The sequence below is a fragment of the Oncorhynchus clarkii genome, chromosome 23, assembly GCF_045791955.1.
Source record: "Oncorhynchus clarkii lewisi isolate Uvic-CL-2024 chromosome 23, UVic_Ocla_1.0, whole genome shotgun sequence".
Lineage (NCBI taxonomy): Eukaryota > Metazoa > Chordata > Actinopteri > Salmoniformes > Salmonidae > Oncorhynchus > Oncorhynchus clarkii.
This window is the reverse complement of record NC_092169.1, coordinates 48966194-48991325: the sequence shown is the minus strand read 5'-3', so window position 1 is coordinate 48991325 and position 25132 is coordinate 48966194. Positions and strand designations below refer to the sequence as shown.

The 25132-nt window shown below is 38.7% G+C and overlaps 1 protein-coding gene across 12 annotated transcripts in view; it reads left to right on the top strand.

Annotated features, from left to right (window-relative positions):
- LOC139381237 (neurexin-1a-like) overlaps positions 1 to 25132 on the top strand; it is a 749117-nt gene that overhangs the window by 83296 nt on the left and 640689 nt on the right. The gene's annotated exons all lie outside the window — the stretch shown is intronic.

Below are 25132 nucleotides of genomic sequence, written 5' to 3'. Positions count from 1 at the left end.
TTCCTTATATGAACTGTAACTCAGTAAAATCTTTGAATTTGTTGCATGTTGTGTTTATATTATTCAATGTAGATCTCACGCCTGCTCCCGCTCTTCCTCCCCCTGGCACTCGAAGACGCCAGGATCCCCAGCATTATGCACTCAAGCCACCATCATTACGCACACCTGCCTACCCCCTGTCACCTGCAGAAGCAATCATTGGACTCACGTGGACTCAATTACTTGTGCCATTACCTTCCCTTTAACTGTCAGTTCCCAAGCTCTGTTCCCTGCTTCAGGATAAATTGTCTTATGTCCGTGTTACCCGTGTTCTGATGCTGTTCCTGTCTTGTTTCCTTGTCTGTTCCCGAATAAATGTCTGACTCCCCGTACCTGCTTCTCCTGTCCGGCTTTGGCCCTTACAGTAGTTGTGAAACTCAGGCTTCTACATAGGCTTCACATCTTGGTTAATGTGGAGAATGCTACAGTGTTTGTGTGGGTTTTACAGAGAGATGTTCTGCAAGCGTTTACAATATTCTAGCACAGTGACCATCACAAATAGTGTGTTATGTTCTGTAAGACAGTTAATAAAGAAATAAGGACATGCTCTCCTACAGTTCCACTGGGGCTGGTATGTGATGGAGAACACACAGAGAACCTAGTGGGCCACGTTAACATTGAATAGCAACGTGATATTAAGAGATAGATTAGTCGCCAGTGAGTGTCAAGCTTCTGGAGGTGAAGTGAACCAGGAACATTTCTTGCTGGTTTCATTCAGCCCTGTTGGGGCAGAGGACACTGCATTCTGACGTAAATTCACAAAACCTCACAGTTATAATGAGGTGGAATGGACACACACACACACACACACACACACACACACAGACACACACACACTGGACATGGAGGGAGACAAGGGAATTTAAAAAACAAGGTTAGCTTCAAGGGTGCTTGGCTTTGAGCCCACAGCGATTACCTCATTGGTCAGACAGAGAGTGAGAGTGAGGGGGAAAGAGAGGGAGAGATGGAGAAAGGGAGGGGGAGAGAGAGAGGGTAGAGGGAGAGATGGAGAGAGGGTAGAGGGAGAGATGGAGAGAGGGTAGAGGGAGAGATTGAGAGAGGCAGTCCAGCTGGCGGTGAGGCATGGAGGCACTCATTAGCCCATTCCGCAATTGACAGGTCACTGCGTGCGTGCGTGCGTGCGTGTGTGTGTGTGTGTGTATGCATGCGTGTGTGTGTGTATGCATGCGTGTGTGTGTGTGTGTATGCATGCGTGTGTGTAAACAGGCCTACTGACACCTCTAATCTCCTTCCTTGCCTGCAATGACTCTGGAAGTGCTGCAGCTAACTATAACAAACTGGTGGAATCATGTGCGTTGCTTTGTGTCAGTCAGGAAGCATAGTTGCATGTTTGCATGCTAATAGAGAATCAACATAATGACATTGTTATGAGCTGATGAACAAGACTGTTAGCATTGTATTTAATGTGATGTAAATATAACCTTGAAATAGAGAGAAATCACTCTGTAATATGAGAAGAGAACATGACAACAGAAGTGAAATCACTCTGTAATATAAGAATAAAACATGACAACATATGTGAAGGCACTCTGTAATATGTACTAAGAAGAGAACATGACAACAGAAGTGAAGTCACTCTGTAATATGTACTAAGAAGAGAACATGACAACAGAAGTGAAGTCACTCTGTAATATGTACTAAGAATAGAACATGACAACATATGTGAAATCACTCTGTAATATGTACTAAGAAGAGAACATGACAACATATGTGAAGTCACTCTGTAATATGTACTAAGAAGAGAACATGACAACATATGTGAAATCACTCTGTAACGTGAGAAGAGAACATGACAACATATGTGAAGTCACTCTGTAATATGTACTAAGAAGAGAACATGACAACATATGTGAAGTCACTCTGTAATATGTACTAAGAAGAGAACTTGACAACATATGTGAAGTCACTCTGTAATATGTACTAAGAAGAGAACATGACAACATATGTGAAATCACTCTGTAATATGAGAATAGAACATGACAACATATGTGAAATCACTCTGTAATATGTACTAAGAAGAGAACATGACAACATATGTGAAATCACTCTGAAATATAAGAATAGAACATGACATCATATGTGAAGTCACTCTGTAATATAAGAATAGAACATGACAACATATGTGAAATCACTCTGTAATATGAGAAGAGAACATGACAACATATGTGAAATCACTCTGTAATATGTACTAAGAAGAGAACATGACAACATATGTGAAATCACTCTGTAATATAAGAATAGAACATGACAACATATGTGAAGTAACTCTGTAATATGTACTAAGAAGAGAACATGACAACAGAAGTGAAATCACTCTGTAATATGTACTAAGAATAGAACATGACAACATATGTGAAATCACTCTGTAATATGTACTAAGAAGAGAACATGACAACAGAAGTGAAGTCACTCTGTAATATGTACTAAGAATAGAACATGACAACATATGTGAAATCACTCTGTAATATGTACTAATAAGAGAACATGACAACAGAAGTGAAATCACTCTGTAATATGTACTAAGGAGAGAACATGACAACAGAAGTGAAATCACTCTGTAATATGTACTAAGAAGAGAACATGACAACATATGTGAAGTCACTCTGTAATATAAGAATATAACATGACAACAGAAGTGAAATCACTCTGTAATATGTACTAAGAAGAGAACATGACAACATATGTGAAATCACTCTGTAATATAAGAATAGAACATGACAACATATGTGAAGTCACTCTGTAATATGTACTAAGAAGAGAACATGACAACATATGTGAAGTCACTCTGTAATATGTACTAAGAAGAGAACTTGACAACATATGTGAAGTCACTCTGTAATATGTACTAAGAAGAGAACATGACAACATATGTGAAATCACTCTGTAATATGAGAATAGAACATGACAACATATGTGAAATCACTCTGTAATATGTACTAAGAAGAGAACATGACAACATATGTGAAATCACTCTGAAATATAAGAATAGAACATGACATCATATGTGAAGTCACTCTGTAATATAAGAATAGAACATGACAACAGAAGTGAAATCACTCTGTAATATGTACTAAGAAGAGAACATGACAACATATGTGAAATCACTCTGTAATATAAGAATAGAACATGACAACATATGTGAAGTCACTCTGTAATATGTACTAAGAAGAGAACATGACAACAGAAGTGAAGTCACTCTGTAATATGTACTAAGAAGAGAACATGACAACATATGTGAAATCACTCTGTAATATGAGAATAGAACATGACAACATATCTGAAATCACTCTGTAATATGTACTAAGAAGAGAACATGACAACATATGTGAAATCACTCTGTAATATAAGAATAGAACATGACAACATAAGTGAAGTCACTCTGTAATATGTACTAAGAAGAGAACATGACAACAGAAGTGAAATCACTCTGTAATATGAGAAGAGAACATGACAACATATGTGAAATCACTCTGTAATATGAGAAGAGAACATGACAACATATGTGAAATCACTCTGTAATATGTACTAAGAAGAGAACATGACAACATATGTGAAATCACTCTGTAATATGAAAATAGAACATGACAACATATGTGAAATCACTCCGTAATATAAGAATAGAACATGACAACATATGTGAAGTCACTCTGTAATATGTACTAAGAAGAGAACATGACAACAGAAGTGAAATCACTCTGTAATATGTACTAAGAATAGAACACAGACAACATATGTGAAATCACTCTGTAATATGTACTAAGAAGAGAACATGACAACAGAAGTGAAGTCACTCTGTAATATGTACTAAGAATAGAACATGACAACATATGTGAAATCACTCTGTAATATGTACTAATAAGAGAACATGACAACAGAAGTGAAATCACTCTGTAATATGTACTAAGGAGAGAACATGACAACAGAAGTGAAATCACTCTGTAATATGTACTAAGAATAGAACATGACAACATATGTGAAATCACTCTGTAATATGTACTAAGAAGAGAACATGACAACATATGTGAAATCACTCTGAAATATAAGAATAGAACATGACATCATATGTGAAGTCACTCTGTAATATAAGAATAGAACATGACAACAGAAGTGAAATCACTCTGTAATATGTACTAAGAAGAGAACATGACAACATATGTGAAATCACTCTGTAATATAAGAATAGAACATGACAACATATGTGAAGTCACTCTGTAATATGTACTAAGAAGAGAACATGACAACAGAAGTGAAGTCACTCTGTAATATGTACTAAGAAGAGAACATGACAACATATGTGAAATCACTCTGTAATATAAGAATAGAACATGACAACATATCTGAAATCACTCTGTAATATGTACTAAGAAGAGAACATGACAACATATGTGAAATCACTCTGTAATATGAGAAGAGAACATGACAACATATGTGAAATCACTCTGTAATATGTACTAAGAAGAGAACATGACAACATATGTGAAATCACTCTGTATAATGAGAATAGAACATGACAACATATGTGAAATCACTCTGTAATATAAGAATAGAACATGACAACATATGTGAAGTCACTCTGTAATATGTACTAAGAAGAGAACATGACAACAGAAGTGAAATCACTCTGTAATATGTACTAAGAATAGAACATGACAACATATGTGAAATCACTCTGTAATATGTACTAAGAAGAGAACATGACAACAGAAGTGAAGTCACTCTGTAATATGTACTAAGAATAGAACATGACAACATATGTGAAATCACTCTGTAATATGTACTAATAAGAGAACATGACAGCAGAAGTGAAATCACTCTGTAATATGTACTAAGGAGAGAACATGACAACAGAAGTGAAATCACTCTGTAATATGTACTAAGAAGAGAACATGACAACATATGTGAAGTCACTCTGTAATATAAGAATATAACATGACAACAGAAGTGAAATCACTCTGTAATATGTACTAAGAAGAGAACATGACAACATATGTGAAATCACTCTGTAATATAAGAATAGAACATGACAACATATGTGAAGTCACTCTGTAATATGTACTAAGAAGAGAACATGACAACAGAAGTGAAGTCACTCTGTAATATGTACTAAGAAGAGAACATGACAACATATGTGAAATCACTCTGTAATATAAGAATAGAACATGACAACATAAGTGAAGTCACTCTGTAATATGTACTAAGAAGAGAACATGACAACAGAAGTGAAATCACTCTGTAATATGAGAAGAGAACATGACAACATATGTGAAATCACTCTGTAATATGAGAAGAGAACATGACAACATATGTGAAATCACTCTGTAATATGTACTAAGAAGAGAACATGACAACATATGTGAAATCACTCTGTAATATGAAAATAGAACATGACAACATATGTGAAATCACTCCGTAATATAAGAATAGAACATGACAACATATGTGAAGTCACTCTGTAATATGTACTAAGAAGAGAACATGACAACAGAAGTGAAATCACTCTGTAATATGTACTAAGAAGAGAACATGACAACATATGTGAAATCACTCTGTAATATGTACTAAGAAGAGAACATGACAACAGAAGTGAAGTCACTCTGTAATATGTACTAAGAATAGAACATGACAACATATGTGAAATCACTCTGTAATATGTACTAATAAGAGAACATGACAACAGAAGTGAAATCACTCTGTAATATGTACTAAGGAGAGAACATGACAACAGAAGTGAAATCACTCTGTAATATGTACTAAGAATAGAACATGACAACATATGTGAAATCACTCTGTAATATGTACTAAGAAGAGAACATGACAACAGAAGTGAAATCACTCGGTAATATGTACTAAGAAGAGAACATGACAACAGAAGTGAAACCACTCTTTAATATTTACTAAGGAGAGAAGATGACAAGAGAAGTTAAATCTGTAAAATAAGAGAGAACATAACAATAGAAGTGACTATTCGCTAATAGAGGTGAGTTATAGAAATACAGACTGAAGATTAAACTTCTCACCTAGCATAATTATCTTGCTGCATGTTCGTAAACAAAGACAATTAATTATACTTAATAAGATTATACAGATGAAAAAGAATGAACGAACTGGTAATGGGTTAAAACACCAGGGAATAAAAACAATATAGAGAGTTTTCTTCATAATTTTTTCATGACTAGGTGCATGGCAGCGTCCTAAATGATGCCATATTCCCTATATAGTCCACTACTTTGACCAGAGCTCTATGGCGTAGTGCACTATGTGGGGAATAGGATGCCATTTGGAATTCATGCCCATAAATGTCACCTGAGATTTAAATCAAATCAAATCAAATTTTATTTGTCACATACACATGGTTAGCAGATGTTAATGCGAGTGTAGCGAAATGCTTGGAAATGTAGATGATGATGATATGGTGTTAATATCATAATCAAGACATTTTCCAATCTATTTCATTTTAATGTAATAATATTAGCTCGGTTTTTATTGTGAAATGTTATGAGACAGGATATACTATCCCATTGTTTGGCCAAAACTATGCAAGGAGAGGAATTAATATGTCTGTCTGTTGCCATGGTATTTGTCTGTGGATTAAGTCTAATTATGCTTCATTCACGGACACACTGACTCATTCACTGAAATCCCTGGCTGTAGAATGAATGTATGGTTGCTATCTTTTTGGCCATTTTTAAAGTCAAGTTGGCCTGAAGTGGATCGTACACTGTGGACGAAATCAGAGATTTAATGTCTGTATTGAAAAGTGCGCTAAAAACAATACAACTTTATTTGTTACAGGGAACATTACTTTTGTCCATAAAGCTCACTTTCTAACAGTGGTGTAAAGTACTTAAGTGAAGATACTTTAAAGTACTACTTAAGTAGTTTTTGGGGGTATCTGTACTATACTTTACTATTTATATTTTTGACTATGACTATGACTTTTTGATTCACTACATTCCTGAACAAAATAATTTACTTTTTACTCCATACATTTCCCTCACACCCAAAAATACTCATTACATTTGAATGCTTCACAGGACAGGAAAATGGTCCATTTCACACACTCATCAAGATAACATCCCTGGTCATCACTACTGCCTCTGATCTGACTGATTCACTAAACACATTTTGTAAGAAAATAAGGCCTTCTGCTTTGATTAATATAAGGAACTTGAAATGTACTATTTAGCAATTACATTTACTTTTGATACATAAGTATATTTAAAAAAAAATACCTTTAGACTTCTAATCAAGTAGTATTTTACTGGGTGACTTTCACTTTTACTTGAGTCATTTTGTATTAAGGTATCTTTACTTTTACTCATGTATGACAATTGGGTACTTTTTCCACCACTGCTTTCTAACCTGTGCTTAGATACAGTACACTATGCTTGGCTCCTGGTATTTCCCTCCAGTGGAGAGATCCCTTTCAGAATGACCACTGTTGTTCATCCATACCTGGAATGAAACAGATTAACCTTTTGTCCGTTTTGAGAGTTCCAGGCTAAGAGCCTTAAATCCTCCTCTGCCTGTTCTGCCTACGGGAAAATCCAGTTATGACCTGTAAATATATTACCTCCAAATGGCCACAACTCCCATGGTGCATCCCAGAGCTCTGATGAAGGTCAGAGAACAGAACTGTCAGAGGGTTCCGTAGTCCCTGTACTGTGTTCCGTGGGTTCTGTGCCCTAAGTTTATGTAATGGGGTTGCTCCAGCAAGGCTTTTCCTCCTGAGACATTGCTAATGACCTGTAGATGATGAAGGTGAGGACGACTGTGGGCGCTGGGGATAATCTGCTAGCTGAGGATAGTTTCCTTTGGGTACAGTACCTCAGATGGGAACTGCAGGCTATAGTCCATTTATGGTGCATATATAATGCCCATAAGGATATCTAGATTTCTAAATATTGTGGCGTAGTCAATAAATGTCTAAAGTCGATTAAGCAGGACAAAACATTCACCACATATTGACGTCTTTATACAACGCCCTGATGTGTGGAAGACACTTTAGACATCTTTCAAATCATATCTGGAACACAATTCATTAAATATTTTCATACATTTTCATGTGTATCTCCACAGTACTAGAATCATAAAAGATAAAAGATTAAATGCACACTGAATATAGCCTGTTCCAGTGTGGATTACAGTGCTACACTACATTGTGGAGGGAGGTCACATCAAGAGACAAAGCTCAGAGGACCCTGATGTAGACTGACATGCCACAGCCACACTGTCCTTCGATCAGACAGGCAGTCAGTCACAACCATCAACCCTGGTTTCCACTAAACCTGATTAGTGTGACAGACTGATGTGTACTAATGACTTCAGGGCTAGTCAGTTTTACCAGACTGGTCTTGATAAATGCTTTTATGTTAAAACATTGACATTATAAGCCTCCATCAGCCCTATGTACAGTGATTGAAAAAAGTATTTGATCCGCTGCTGATTTTGTACGTTTGCCCACTGACAAAGAAATGATCAGTCTATCATTTTAATGGTAGGTTTATTTGAACAGTGAGAGACAGAATAACAACAAAAAAATACATACAAACGCATGTCAAAAATGTAAAAAATGTATTTGCATTTTAATGAGGGAAATAAGTATTTGACCCCCTCTCAATCAGAAAGATTTCTGGCTCCCAGGTGTCTTTTATACAGGTAACAAACTGAGATTAGGAGAACACTCTTAAAGGGAGTGCTCCTAATCTCAGTTTGTTACCTGTACAAATGACACCTGTCCACAGAAGCAATCAATCAATCAGATTCCAAACTCTCCACCATGGCCAAGACCAAAGAGCTCTCCAAGGATGTCAGGGACAAGATTGTAGACCTACACAAGGCTGGAATGGGCTGCAAGACCATCGCCAAGCAGCTTGGTGAGAAGGTGACAACAGTTGGTGCGATTATTTGCAAATGGAAGAACACAAAAGAACTGTCAATCTCCCTCGGCCTGGGGCTCCATGCAAGATCTCACCTCGTGGAGTTGCAATGATCATGAGAACGGTGAGGGATCAGCCCAGAACTACACGGGGGGATCTTGTCAATGATCTCAAGGCAGCTGGGACCATAGTCACCAAGAAAACAATTGGTAACACACTACGCCATGAAGGACTGAAATCCTGCAGCGCCCGCAAGGTCCCCCTGCTCAAGACAGTACATACACATGCCTGTCTGAAGTTTGCCAATGAACATCTGAATGATTCAGAGGACAACTGGTTGAAAGTGTTGTGGTCAGATGAGACCAAAATGGAGCTATTTGGCATCAACTCAACTTGCCATGTTTGGAGGAGGAGGAATGCTGCCTATGACCCCAAGAACACCAACCCCACCGTCAAACATGGAGGTGGAAACATTACGCTTTGGGGGTGTTTTTTCCTGCTAAGGGGACAGGACAACTTCACCGCATCAAAGGGACGATGGACGGGTCCATGTACCGCCAAATCTTGGGTGAGAACCTCCTTCCCTAAGCCAGGGCATTGAAAATGGGTCGTGGATGGGTCTTCCAGCATGACAATGACCCAAAACACACGGCCAAGGCAACAAAGGAGTGACTCAAGAAGAAGCACATTAAGGTCCTGGAGTGGCCTAGCCAGTCTCCAGACCTTAATCCCATAGAAAATCTGTGGAGGGAGCTGAAGGTTCGAGTTGCCAAACGTCAGCCTCGAAACCTTAATGACTTGGAGAAGATTTGCAAAGAGGAGTGGGACAAAATCCCTCCTGAGATGTGTGCAAACCTGGTGGCCAACTACAAGAAACGTCTGACCTCTTTGATTGCCAACAAGGGTTTGGCTACCAAGTACTAAGTCATGTTTTGAAGAGGGGTCAAATACTTAATTCCCTCATTAAAATGCAAATCAATTTATAACATTTTTTTGGACTATTAGTTCTGGTTTGATACCTTACTGTAGACTATTTGTTCTGGCTTGAATCATCATCATAGACTATTTGTTCTGGTTTGGTCACTTATCATAGACTTTTTGTTCTGGCTTGATCCCTTATCGTGGACTATTTGTTCTGGTTTGATCCCTTATTGTATACTATTTGGTCTGGCTTGATCCCTTATCGTGGACTGTTCTAGCGTGATCCCTTATCGTGGACTATTTGTTCTGGTTTGATCCCTTATTGTATACTATTTGGTCTGGCTTGATCCCTTATCGTGGACTGTTCTAGCTTGATCCCTTATCGTAGACTATTTGTTCTGGCTTGATCCCTTATCATAGACTATTTAATCTGACTTGATCCTTTATCATAGACTATTTGTTCTGGCATGGTCCCTTAACGTAGACTGTTTGTTCTGGCTTGATTCCTTATCATAGGCGGTTTGTTCTGGTTTGATCCCTTATCGTAGATTATTTGTTCCGGCTTATCCCTTATCGTAGACGGTTTGTTCTGGCTTAATTCCTTAACGTGGGCTATTTGTTCTGGCTTGATCCCTTATCGTAGACTATTTGTTCTGGCTTGATCCCTTATCGTGGACTATTTGTTCTGGCTTGGTCCCTTATCGTAGACTATGAGTTCTGGTTTAATGCCTTACTGTAGACTATTTGTTCTGGTTTGAATCCTCATCGTAGACCATTTGGTCTGGCTTGGTCCCTTATCATAGACTTTTTGTTCTGTATTGATCCCTTATCGTGGACTATTTATTCTGGCTTGATCCCTTATCATTGATTATTTAATCTGACTTGATCCCTTATCATAGACCATTTGTTCCGGCTTAGTCCCTTATCATAGACTTTTTGTTCTGGCTTTATTCCTTATCGTAGGCTATTTGTTCTGGCTTGATCCCTTATCATAGACTATTTGTTCTGGCTGTATTCCTTGTCGTAGCCTAATTGATCTGGCTTGATTCCTTATTGTAGCCTAATTGATCTGGCTTGATCCCTAATTGTATACTATTTGCTCTGGCTTGATCCGTCATCGTAGACTATTTGCTCTGGCTTGATCCGTCATCGTAGACTATTTGCTCTGGCTTGATCCGTTATCCTAGACTATTTGTTCTGGCTTGATCCCTTATCGTAGACTATTTGTTCTGGCTTGATCCCTTATCATATACTATTTGCTCTGGCTTGATCCCTTATCGTAGACTATTTGTTCTGGCTTGATCCCTTATCGTAGACTATTTGTTCTGGCTTGATCCCTTATCGTAGACTATTTGTTCTGGCTTGATCCCTTATCGTAGACTATTTGTTCTGGCTTGATCCCTTATCGTAGACTATTTGTTTTGGCTTGATCTTACACTATTTGTCCTGGTTTGATCTTCAACGTGAATGTGTCACTCATTTTGTCTCCACTCTCCAGCTGACAATAGTTGATAATTACATTACAAATTCAGTCCAATTATTTCTCTCATACTAGTATTAGTGTTATAGCGCCTGCTCTCCAATATGAATGTGTCACTATAGTCTCTGGCTGAATTCGCTAATGCTAATCATTAGCTAATGCTAATGCTAATCAAATCACATTACTTTCACTCCTGTGGAGAGCATGAAAAACATGGTCGACATGGTAGCAGCACTACAGTATGTCACTGTGTGGCTGAGTGCATGTAGCATGTCATACCTTTTAAAGGCCCAGTGTAGTCAAATTCAGTTTCTCCTGTATTTTGTATCAAATTGTACAACAGCTGATGTAACTAACTTTGTAAATGTTTCCCCTCCCCACTCAGACCCCTCCCAGGCAGTCCTAGCAAATTATTGCTTGAGAATGTTTTTCTTTTTCTAATGGAAATGGCAATCTACTACAGAAAAGTACTTAATTCTTACCCAGAAATGATTAGATATTGTTAAAAAAGCCAATGTCATTTACACAGCTGTGTCACAGACCTCACTGTCCCTACAGACTCAGACAGGAGGGGAAATGTCCGTGATATCATTCAGGCTGAATTAGATGTCCTTTTGCTTCCTACACTCTGCTTTCCCTATGTGCTGCAGAATGATTCTAGGTTTGATTGAAAAGAGGTGAAGAAGTGGGTGAAAAAAGCTAGAGATGGATTATGATTCTTTCTTCCCTCGTCGTGTGTCTAGCTTCTTCCCTCGTTGTGTGTCTAGCTATGGTTCTGTGTAGAATGGCCCTTCCTATTTATGGTGCTACTGCAGGTATGGTTCTGTGGAGAATGGTCCTTCCTAATCATGGTGCTACTGCAGGTATGGTTCTGTGGAGAATGGTCCTTCCTAATCATGGTGCTACTGTAGGTATGTTCTGTGGAGAATGGCCCTTCCTAATCATGGTGCTACTGTAGGTATGTTCTGTGGAGAATGGTTCTTCCTAATCATGGTGCTACTGTAGCTATGTTCTGTGGAGAATGGTCCTTCCTAATCATGGTGCTACTGTAGCTATGTTCTGTGGAGAATGGTCCTTCCTAATCATGGTGCTACTGTAGGTATGTTCTGTGGAGAATGGTCCTTCCTAATCATGGTGCTACTGTAGCTATGTTCTGTGGAGAATGGTCCTGCCTAATCATGGTGCTACTGTAGGTATGTTCTGTGGAGAATGGTCCTTCCTAATCATGGTGCTACTGTAGCTATGTTCTGTGGAGAATGGTCCTTCCTAATCATGGTGCTACTATAGCTATGTTCTGTGGAGAATTGTGCTTCCTAGTCGTGGTGCTACTGTGGGTATGGTACTGTTGAGAATGGCCCTCTCCAAATATCGTGCTACTGTAGGTATGGCAGTGTGGAGAATGGTTCTTCCTCATTGTGGTGCTTCTGTGGCTATGGTACTGTGGAGAATGGTTCTTTCAGACAGACAGACGTGCAGGCAGAGAGGGCCTTGGCTGTGTAGCGTAGGCAGGACATCGATAAAACAATTACAAGCCACTCAAAACAAGCCCTTGAAATATGAAATGAACAAACCATTAGCTAGAGAAGAAGTTATTGCAACAGGACTGGGTAAATTTAAATCTGAAGTGTTCTGTCTCAATTGGAGTGGTGTGTGTGTGTGTGTGTGTGTGTGTGTGTGTGTGTGTGTGTGTGTGTGTGTGTGGTCGAGCTCTATGCCTCGTGCTGTCTGTATGTGATAGATGATTACTCTATTTACGTGAACTGCTAAATTGCTTTGGTCTTCCCAAATAGCACCCTATTCCCTATATAGTGCACTACTTTTGACCATGGCCCATTTGGGACTGAACCAATTCTCATTTCAGAGCAAGCTACTGTATCTGTGGCTGTCAGTTTTTCTTTTTGGCAAGGTAGTTTTATTTTAGCACTTAGTCAGATTCACAACATAATTAAATGTTGCTCCAAAGAGATGCTGGTTAGTAATAATAATGACATGAATTGTGTTTAATTGTTTTTTTAGGAGAATGGAATTAGCGACAGCATACTGTATAAGCCCAAGCATAGATCTGTGATCTATTATAGAAAAGTCATGTGATAGAAATGGTGCCACACCCTGACCAAAGTTAGCTGTTTATTCTCTATGTTGGTTGGGGCATGATATTGACTAGGGTGGGTCATCTAGGTCTTTTGTATGTCTATGTTGGCCTGATATGGTTCCCAATCAGAGACAGCTGTTTATCGTTGTCTCTGATTGGGGATCATATTTAGGTAGCCATTACCTAATTTGTGTTTGTGGGATTGTGTCTACGGATAGTTGCCTGTGTGCACCAGTAGCTTTACGTTTCGTTTGTGCTTCTTTGTTTTGCTGATTTTCGGTTTATTAAAAATATGTGGTCTACTCAGACGATCGTGGCAAATGGTCTGATATATAATGACTGATGTAAAATGTAGACGGTATAGAGTAGACATTCAAGAGTGCCTTTATTGTATAAATATTATATTTATTTTGTTTCTTTTTTTTCTTTAGTATTTCTGCTATCTCCATGTGATATATGCTGGAGCAGAACCTAATGCCTGTATCAACACGTCTAATAATACATTGATATCTCATTAAGACCTACTACCTGTTTAAACACATCTAGGAAGACATTACATCTCATTAAGAACTACTGCCTGTTTAAACACATCTAGGAAGACATTACATCTCATTAAGAACTACTGCCTGTTTAAACACATCTAGGAAGACATTACATCTCATTAAGATCTACTGCCTGTTTAAACACATCTAGGAAGACATTACATCTCATTTAGACCTACTGCCTGTTTAAACACATCTAGGAAGACATTACATCTCATTAAGAACTACTGCCTGTTTAAACACATCTAGGAAGACATTACATCTCATTAAGAACTACTGCCTGTTTAAACACATCTAGGAAGACATTACATCTCATTTAGACCTACTGCCTGTTTAAACACATCTAGGAAGACATTACATCTCATTAAGACCTACTGCCTGTTTAAACACATCTAGGAAGACATTACATCTCATTAAGAACTACTGCCTGTATCAACACGTCTAGGAAGACATTCCATCTCATTAAGACCTACTGCCTCTATCAACACGTCTAGGAAGACATTACATCTCATTTAGAACTACTGCCTGTTTAAACACATCTAGGAAGACATTACATCTCATTAAGAACTACTGCCTGTTTAAACACATCTAGGAAGACATTACATCTCATTAAGATCTACTGCCTGTTTAAACACATCTAGGAAGACATTACATCTCATTTAGACCTACTGCCTGTTTAAACACATCTAGGAAGACATTACATCTCATTAAGAACTACTGCCTGTTTAAACACATCTAGGAAGACATTACATCTCATTAAGAACTACTGCCTGTTTAAACACATCCAGGAAGACATTACATCTCATTAAGGTCTACTGCCTGTTTAAACACATCTAGGAAGACATTACATCTCATTTAGACCTACTGCCTGTTTAAACACATCTAGGAAGACATTACATCTCATTAAGACCTACTGCCTCTATCAACACGTCTAGGAAGACATTACATCTCATTAAGAACTACTGCCTGTATCAACACGTCTAGGAAGACATTACATCTCATTAAGACCTACTGCCTGTATCAACACGTCTAGGAAGACATTAGATCTCATTAAGACCTACTGCCTGTTTAAACACGTCTAGGAAGACATTACATCTCATTAAGACCTACTGCCTGTTTAAACACGTCTAGGAAGACATTACATCTCGTTAAGACCTACTGCCTGTATCAACACGTCTAGGAAGACATTACATCCCATTAAGATCTACTGCCTGTTTAAACACGTCTAGGAAGACATTACATCTCATTAAGATCTACTGCCTGTATCAACACGTCTAGGAAGACATTACATCTCATTAAGATCTACTGCCTGTTTAAACACGTCTAGGAAGACATTACATCTCATTAAGACCTACTGCCTGTTTAAACACGTCTAGGAAGACATTACATCTCATTAAGACCTACTGCCTGTTTAAACACGTCTAGGAAGACATTGCATGTCATTAAGATCTACTGCCTGTTTAAACACGTCTAGGAAGACATTACATCTCATTGAGACCTACTGCCTCTATCAACACGTCTAGGAAGACATTACATCTCATTAAGACTTACTGCCTGTTTAAACACGTCTAGGAAGACATTACATCTCATTAAGACCTACTGCCTGTTTAAACACATCTAGGAAGACATTACATCTCATTAAGAACTACTGCCTGTTTAAACACATCTAGGAAGACATTACATCTCATTAAGATCTACTGCCTGTTTAAACACATCTAGGAAGACATTACATCTCATTTAGACCTACTGCCTGTTTAAACACATCTAGGAAGACATTACATCTCATTAAGACCTACTGCCTGTTTAAACACATCTAGGAAGACATTACATCTCATTAAGAACTTCTGCCTGTATCAACACGTCTAGGAAGACATTCCATCTCATTAAGACCTACTGCCTCTATCAACACGTCTAGGAAGACATTACATCTCATTAAGAACTACTGCCTGTATCAACACGTCTAGGAAGACATTACATCTCATTAAGACCTACTGCCTGTATCAACACGTCTAGGAAGACATTACATCTCATTAAGAACTACTGCCTGTATCAACACGTATAGGAAGACATTACATCTCATTAAGAACTACTGCCTGTATCAACACGTCTAGGAAGACATTACATCTCATTAAGACCTACTGCCTGTTTAAACACATCTAGGAAGACATTACATCTCATTAAGACCTACTGCCTGTTTAAACACGTCTAGGAAGACATTACATCTCATTAAGAACTACTGCCTGTATCAACACGTCTAGGAAGACATTCCATCTCATTAAGACCTACTGCCTCTATCAACACGTCTAGGAAGACATTACATCTCATTAAGAACTACTGCCTGTATCAACACGTCTAGGAAGACATTACATCTCATTAAGACCTACTGCCTGTTTAAACACATCTAGGAAGACATTACATCTCATTAAGACCTACTGCCTGTTTAAACACGTCTAGGAAGACATTACATCTCGTTAAGACCTACTGCCTGTATCAACACGTCTAGGAAGACATTACATCTCATTAAGATCTACTGCCTGTTTAAACACGTCTAGGAAGACATTACATCTCATTAAGATCTACTGCCTGTATCAACACGTCTAGGAAGACATTACATCTCATTAAGACCTACTGCCTGTTTAAACACGTCAAGGAAGACATTACATCTCATTAAGACCTACTGCCTGTTTAAACACGTCTAGGAAGACATTACATCTCATTAAGAACTACTGCCTGTATCAACACGTCTAGGAAGACATTCCATCTCATTAAGACCTACTGCCTCTATCAACACGTCTAGGAAGACATTACATCTCATTAAGAACTACTGCCTGTATCAACACGTCTAGGAAGACATTACATCTCATTAAGACCTACTGCCTGTATCAACACGTCTAGGAAGACATTACATCTCATTAAGACCTACTGCCTGTTTAAACACGTCTAGGAAGACATTACATCTCATTAAGACCTACTGCCTGTTTAAACACGTCTAGGAAGACATTACATCTCGTTAAGACCTACTGCCTGTATCAACACGTCTAGGAAGACATTACATCTCATTAAGATCTACTGCCTGTTTAAACACGTCTAGGAAGACATTACATCTCATTAAGACCTACTGCCTGTTTAAACACGTCTAGGAAGACATTACATCTCATTAAGACCTACTGCCTGTTTAAACACGTCTAGGAAGACATTGCATGTCATTAAGATCTACTGCCTGTTTAAACACGTCTAGGAAGACATTACATCTCATTGAGACCTACTGCCTGTATCAACACGTCTAGGAAGACATTACATCTTATTAAGAACTACTGCCTGTTTAAACACGTCTAGGAAGACATTACATTTCATTAAGATCTACTGCCTGTATCAACACATCTAGGAAGACATTACATCTCATTAAGACCTACTGCCTGTATCAACACGTCTAGGAAGACATTACATCTCATTAAGAACTACTGCCTGTATCAACACGTCTAGGAAGACATTACATCTCATTAAGACCTACTGCCTGTTTAAACACGTCTAGGAAGACATTACATCTCGTTAAGACCTACTGCCTGTATCAACACGTCTAGGAAGACATTACATCTCATTAAGATCTACTGCCTGTTTAAACACGTCTAGGAAGACATTACATCTCATTAAGATCTACTGCCTGTATCAACACGTCTAGGAAGACATTACATCTCATTAAGAACTACTGCCTGTATCAACACATCTAGGAAGACATTACATCTCATTAAGACCTACTGCCTGTTTAAACACGTCTAGGAAGACATTACATCTCGTTAAGACCTACTGCCTGTATCAACACGTCTAGGAAGACATTACATCTCATTAAGATCTACTGCCTGTTTAAACACGTCTAGGAAGACATTACATCTCATTAAGATCTACTGCCTGTATCAACACGTCTAGGAAGACATTACATCTCATTAAGATCTACTGCCTGTTTAAACACGTCAAGGAAGACATTACATCTCATTAAGACTTACTGCCTGTTTAAACACGTCTAGGAAGACATTACATCTCATTAAGACCTACTGCCTGTTTAAACACGTCTAGGAAGACATTACATCTCATTAAGACTTACTGCCTGTTTAAACACGTCTAGGAAGACATTACATGTCATTGAGACCTACTGCCTGTATCAACACGTCTAGGAAGACATTACATCTCATTAAGATCTACTGCCTGTTTAAACACGTCTAGGAAGACATTACATCTCATTAAGACCTACTGCCTGTTTAAACACATCTAGGAAGACATTACATCTCATTAAGATATACTGTCTGTTTAAACACGTATAGGAAGACATTACATCTCATTAAGATCTACTGCCTGTTTAAACACATCTAGGAAGACATTACATCTCATTTAGACCTACTGCCTGTTTAAACACATCTAGGAAGACATTACATCTCATTAAGAACTACTGCCTGTTTAAACACGTCTAGGAAGACATTACATCTCATTAAGACCTACTACCTGTTTAAACACGTCTAGGAATACATTACATGTCATTAAGATCTACTGCCTGTTTAAACACGTCTAGGAAGACATTACATCTCATTGAGACCTACTTCCTGTATCAACACGTCTAGGAAGACATTACATCTCATTAAGACCTACTGCCTGTTTAAACACATCTAGGAAGACTTTACATCTCATTAAGATATACTGTCTGTTTAAACACGTATAGGAAGACATTACATCTCATTAAGATCTACTGCCTGTTTAAACACATCTAGGAAGACATTACATCTCATTTAGACCTACTGCCTGTTTAAACACATCTAGGAAGACATTACATCTCATTAAGAACTACTGCCTGTTTAAACACGTCTAGGAAGACATTACATCTCATTAAGACCTACTACCTGTTTAAACACGTCTAGGAAGACATTACATGTCATTAAGATCTACTGCCTGTTTAAACACGTCTAGGAAGACATTACATCTCATTGAGACCTACTTCCTGTATCAACACGTCTAGGAAGACATTACATCTCATTAAGACCTACTGCCTGTTTAAACACGTCTAGGAAGACATTACATCTCATTAAGATCTACTGCCTGTATCAACACGTCTAGGAAGACATTACATCTCATTAAGATCTACTGCCTGTTTAAACACGTCAAGGAAGACATTACATCTCATTAAGACCTACTGCCTGTTTAAACACATCTAGGAAGACATTACATCTCATTAAGATATACTGTCTGTTTAAACACGTATAGGAAGACATTACATCTCATTAAGATCTACTGCCTGTTTAAACACATCTAGGAAGACATTACATCTCATTTAGACCTACTGCCTGTTTAAACACATCTAGGAAGACATTACATCTCATTAAGAACTACTGCCTGTTTAAACACGTCTAGGAAGACATTACATCTCATTAAGACCTACTGCCTGTTTAAACACGTCTAGGAAGACATTACATGTCATTAAGATCTACTGCCTGTTTAAACACGTCTAGGAAGACATTACATCTCATTGAGACCTACTGCCTGTATCAACACGTCTAGGAAGACATTACATCTCATTAAGACCTACTGCCTGTTTAAACACGTCTAGGAAGACATTACATCTCATTAAAATCTACTGCCTGTATCAACACGTCTAGGAAGACATTACATCTCATTAAGACCTACTGCCTGTTTAAACACATCTAGGAAGACATTACATGTCATTGAGACCTACTGCCTGTATCAACACGTCTAGGAAGACATTACATCTCATTAAGACTTACTGCCTGTTTAAACACGTCTATGAAGACATTACATCTCATTAAGACCTACTGCCTGTTTAAACACGTCTAGGAAGACATTACGTCTCATTAAGACTTACTGCCTGTTTAAACACGTCTAGGAAGACATTACATGTCATTGAGACCTACTGCCTGTATCAACACGTCTAGGAAGACATTACATCTCATTAAGACCTACTGCCTGTATCAACACGTCTAGGAAGACATTACATCTCATTAAGATCTACTGCCTGTTTAAACACATCTAGGAAGACATTACATCTCATTAAGATCTACTGTCTGTTTAAACACGTATAGGAAGACATTACATCTTTTAATTAAGATCTACTGCCTGTTTAAACACATCTAGGAAGACATTACATCTCATTTAGACCTACTGCCTGTTTAAACACATCTAGGAAGACATTACATCTCATTAAGAACTACTGCCTGTTTAAACACGTCTAGGAAGACATTACATCTCATTAAGACCTACTGCCTGTTTAAACACGTCTAGGAAGACATTACATGTCATTAAGATCTACTGCCTGTTTAAACACGTCTAGGAAGACATTACATCTCATTGAGACCTACTGCCTGTATCAACATCTCTTTGAAGAGACAGAATAAATACAGTAGATCACGAATAAGTCTTTATATGTTTAAAAACCAGCAGCATATAAAATGTTGACAGGGATTTTCAATTCGGATTTCCCAGACATACCCTCACTCGCAAAACCCTGGGGATCCTATTGAGAAAGAAAAACGGTCTTTGTCATTTGAACATGGTGTTTTTGTGAGTGCTGACACTCTCTTCCTATTAAAACCATTTCTCACTGTCACTGGATCCGGTAGAGGTTAGATGGGTGTTCCGGAGATGACGGTGCTTTGGGACCTGAGATGGATTCTGAAGGGCTGGACTGGTCTGAATAGGGGGGACAAAGCGTGTAGGTACTGCCCCACAGTGATCTATACTGTATTATAAACTGGGTGGTTCGAGCCCTGAATGCTGATTGGCTGACAGCCATGGTATTGTCAGACTGTATACCACAGGTATGACAAAACATTTATTTTAATTTCCTCTAATTACATTGGTAACCAGTTTATAATAGCAAAAAGGTACCTCAGGGGTTTGTGATATGTGGCCAATATACCATGGCTAAGAGCTTTGACCAGGCACACGTTGCGTAATGCATAAGAACAGCCTTGGTAAATTGGCCTTATACCACACCTGCTCACGCCATATTAGTTAAGTATAGCACGCTAAAGACAGGATCTGGACTATTCTGGTCTGGCTGGGGGAGGAACAGAAAGAGCGTATAGATACTGCTACACAGTAATGGATACTGTAGTATAGAAATGAGTCACCTATTGGTCTACATGTCCTGCTGGACGGTCAAGTTCTCATGTCCTACTGTATGGTTCAGTTCTCATGTCCTACTGTATGGTTCAGTTCTCATGTCCTACTGTATGGTTCAGTTCTCATGTCCTACTTTTTGGTCCTTTTTTCATGTTCTACTGTATGATCCAGTTCTACTCTATGGTCCAGTTCTCATGTCCTACTGTATGGTTCAGTTCTCATGTCCTACTTTTTGGTCCTTTTTTCATGTTCTACTGTATGATCCAGTTCTACTCTATGGTCCAGTTCTCATGTCCTACTGTATGGTTCAGTTCTCATGTCCTACTTTTTGGTCCTTTTTTCATGTTCTACTGTATGATCCAGTTCTACTCTATGGTCCAGTTCTCATGTCCTACTGTATGGTTCAGTTCTCATGTTCTACTGTATGGTTCAGTTCTCATGTCCTACTGTATGGTTCAGTTCTCATGTCCTACTTTTTGGTCCTTTTTTCATGTTCTACTGTATGATCCAGTTCTACTGTATGGTCCATTTCCCATTGCCTACTGTATGGTCAAATTATCATGTCCTGCTGTTTGGTTCATTTCTCATGTCGTTCTGTATGGTTCAGTTCTCATGTCATTCTCATGTCAAGTGCTACAGTGAAGTGAGACAGGCTTGTCTGTTTGGAGAATCGTATATTATAATGTCTACATTTGGATATTTTGACTGAAACAGCTGAAGAATGGAAAAACTATGTAGTAAAGTCTGGGAAGAATGATGTTGCTATATTTCTATTCCTTTGTACTTATTCCAGTGGTAACTCAGGGTGGTGAGGTGAGACATAAGTGTGTCCCTATATGCCAGTCATCACTTGGTCATTGAAAACATCTTGCTGAGACTGATTTAGATCTGATTTCTATGTCATGCTTAAAGATACATGGTCTATCTCTCTTCTCTCTACAAAACACAAGAAAACAAGAAGCATAAGATACTGAGGGACATAAACGTGCAGGGATGTAATAAAACATACACACGTTGACAAACCCCTTTGTTGTTATCAAAATGTTGTTATGAACTTTCTCGAGTCGTGCCGCCACGAAGCAAATGGTCCTATCAACGGGAAAACCCCATCCTTAATTCCTCCTCCGTCCATATGTTTCCATAAACAGTTATTCCAGTCAACGTCTGGTACTACGTCCCAAATTTCACCCCTATTGCTTACAAAGTGCACTTCTTTTAAACAGAACCCTATGGGTCCTGGTCAAATGTAGTGCACTTCATAGGGAATACAGTGCAATTTAGGATGCAGGCCTGGTGCGTGGTGCCTCCTACTGACCGGCCTTGGTTCCAGAGATAAATAAACTAAATTAATTTGTAGCGGGTGACAGGGAGGCGATGCTCAGGGCGGCGAGGTGACAGCGGTGAAACAGAGCAGCAAGCATTATTAATGACCAGTCGAGTGAACCACAAGGACCACATTCACTCAGAAGGAGGTTAAGAATGAGGGAGGGAGGAGAGGGAGGGAGGAGGGAGGAGAGGGAGGGAGGAGGGGGAGGGAGGAGAAGGAGGGGGGAGAGGGAGGGGGGAGAGCAGAGAAAGACAGAAGGAGGGTGATGAGGAAAAGAGAGGAGGAGAAGGGCATGAGTTAGGAGAGAGGGATGGTGGAGAGGGGTGGAAGGCATGAGGTCAGGAGAGAGGGATGGAGGAGGGAATGAGGTCAGGAGAGAGGGATGGAGGAGAGGGGAGGAGGGCATGAGGTCAGGAGAGAGGGATGGAGGAGAGGGGAGGAGGTCAGGAGGGAGGGATAGAGGAGAGGGGAGAAGAGATGGTGAAATGCTGAGGAAGAACTGGGTAACTGATAGTAGTTGAGGGTGGTAACTAATGTTTCCAGCTTTGGTTGTCTTACCTCCAACCTCTCCTTGGTTGTAGTTTCCATTTGAAGGTTTTTTGAATATATGCAAGTTATTTGTATTTATTATGAATCCCCATTAGTTCCTGCCAAGGCAGCAACTACTCTTACTGGGGTACAGCTAAATTAAGGCAGTTATACAATTTTAAAAACATTACAATACTTATAATACATTCACAACATATTTCACAACACATTAAGTGTGTGCCCTCAGGCCACTTCTCTACTACCACATATCTACAACACAACATCCATGTGTACGTCTGTGTATAAAGCGTATGTTATCTGTGCTTGTATGTATGTGCCTGTGCCTATATTTGTGTTGCTTCACAATCCCCGCTGTTCCATAAGGTTTAGTTTCATCTGTTTTTTTAAATCAAATGTTACTGCTTGCATGAGTTACTTGATGTGGAATAGTGTCCATTTGAAAAAAATATAATAATAACAATATTTGATGGCTGCCAAATGAAGAACCAAAAACTACAACAGTTAGTTGAATTAGTCTAAATATATGATCATTAGCACATGGCTTGGAGGGCTCTCAGATATGAATCTTAAAATAGCATATAGCCTAGTTATTACCTAAGTGGAATTTTTTTCTTTTTTAATTGAACCTTTATTTAACTAGGAATAAGGAACAGTGATTATTCCTGTTGTTACAGTAGTGACAAAAACTCTTATGTAATAACATGCTAATAAAATGTTGCTCCAAAAGTTATTTGTTTTATTACAGAGGGCACAAGAACAGTGTAATGTTTAAGTGTTACTGAGAATGCTAACTGTAACAACATATTGCTATTAAATGTAGAAAGAAAACTAAATATCCAAAAACTGCCATCTTGAATCAACTACAACCAAAGGAGATGCAAAATCATGTTAGCGTGTATTCTGAGTAAAATATCCCTTTAAAGATGGTATGGTGTGTTAGAAACAAGAACACTTGACCTCAGATAAGCAAAGAGTTGTTTTTGCTAAGCAATATACAGAATATGCTGTTTGCAATGTTTGCAAATGGCTTTGAATTTCTCTGCAGTATTTTCAGCTATTACTTAACCTTCTCAGTGGCATGTTGAAAGAGTCATACAGTAGTGGAGCATCACAATGTATTTCTATGTTTCTGTACAAAATATCATTGGCTTTTGTTTAACTTGATTATGTACACCTGAGGCAATGAACATTCAGGATAATGGATATTTAATGAACGTTCAGATAGAAATGCATTGTGTGGATCAAATATGACTGTCAGATAGATTGGAATGGTACAGGAGTTTGTGTGTTCTCTATACATTCCGTTTCTCTCTTCAACATGCAGTTCCAGATACAGCCATCAGTTGAAGGCAGCCAATCCAATAGTTTCTGAAAAGTAGTCACTTCCTGAGATCTGTATTCAAATAGTACTTGAAAAGTAACTGCTTTCTGTATTCAAATAGTTTTTTAAGTAAACATTTTTTGTTCCCCTGTAGAAATAACGATCGCTGCCCGCACCCACCCGCTCTCCTAGCATCACTACTCTTGACGGTTCTGACTTAGAATACGTGGACAACTACATGTATAAATGCCTAGGTGTCTGGTTAGACTGTAAACTCTCCTTCCATACTCACATTATGCATCTCCAATCCAAAATTAAATCTAGAAATTGCTTCCTATTTCGCAACATATCACTCATATCGCAAAACATACCCTCATAAAACTGACTATCCTACCGATCCTTGACTTTGGCGATGTCATTGACAATGAGCCTCCAACACTCTACTCAGCATATTGCAGTCTATCACAGTGCCATCCGTTTAGTCACCAAAGCCCCATATACTACCCACCACTGCGACCTGTATGCTCTTGTTGGCTGGTCCTCGCTACATATTCGTTGCCAATCCCACTGGAAACAGGTCATCTATAAGTCTTTGCTAGGTAAAGCTCCGCCTTATCTCAGCTCACTGGTCACCTTAGCAACACCCACCCGTAGCATGCGCTCCAGCAGGTATATCTCACTGGTCATCCCCATAGCCATCACCCCCTTTGGCCGCCTTTCCTTCCAGTTCTCTGCTGCCTGTGACTGGAACAAATTGCAAAAATCACTGAAGTTGGAGACTTTTATCTCCCTCACTAACTTCATGCATCGGCTGTCAGAGCAGCTTGCTGAACGCTGCA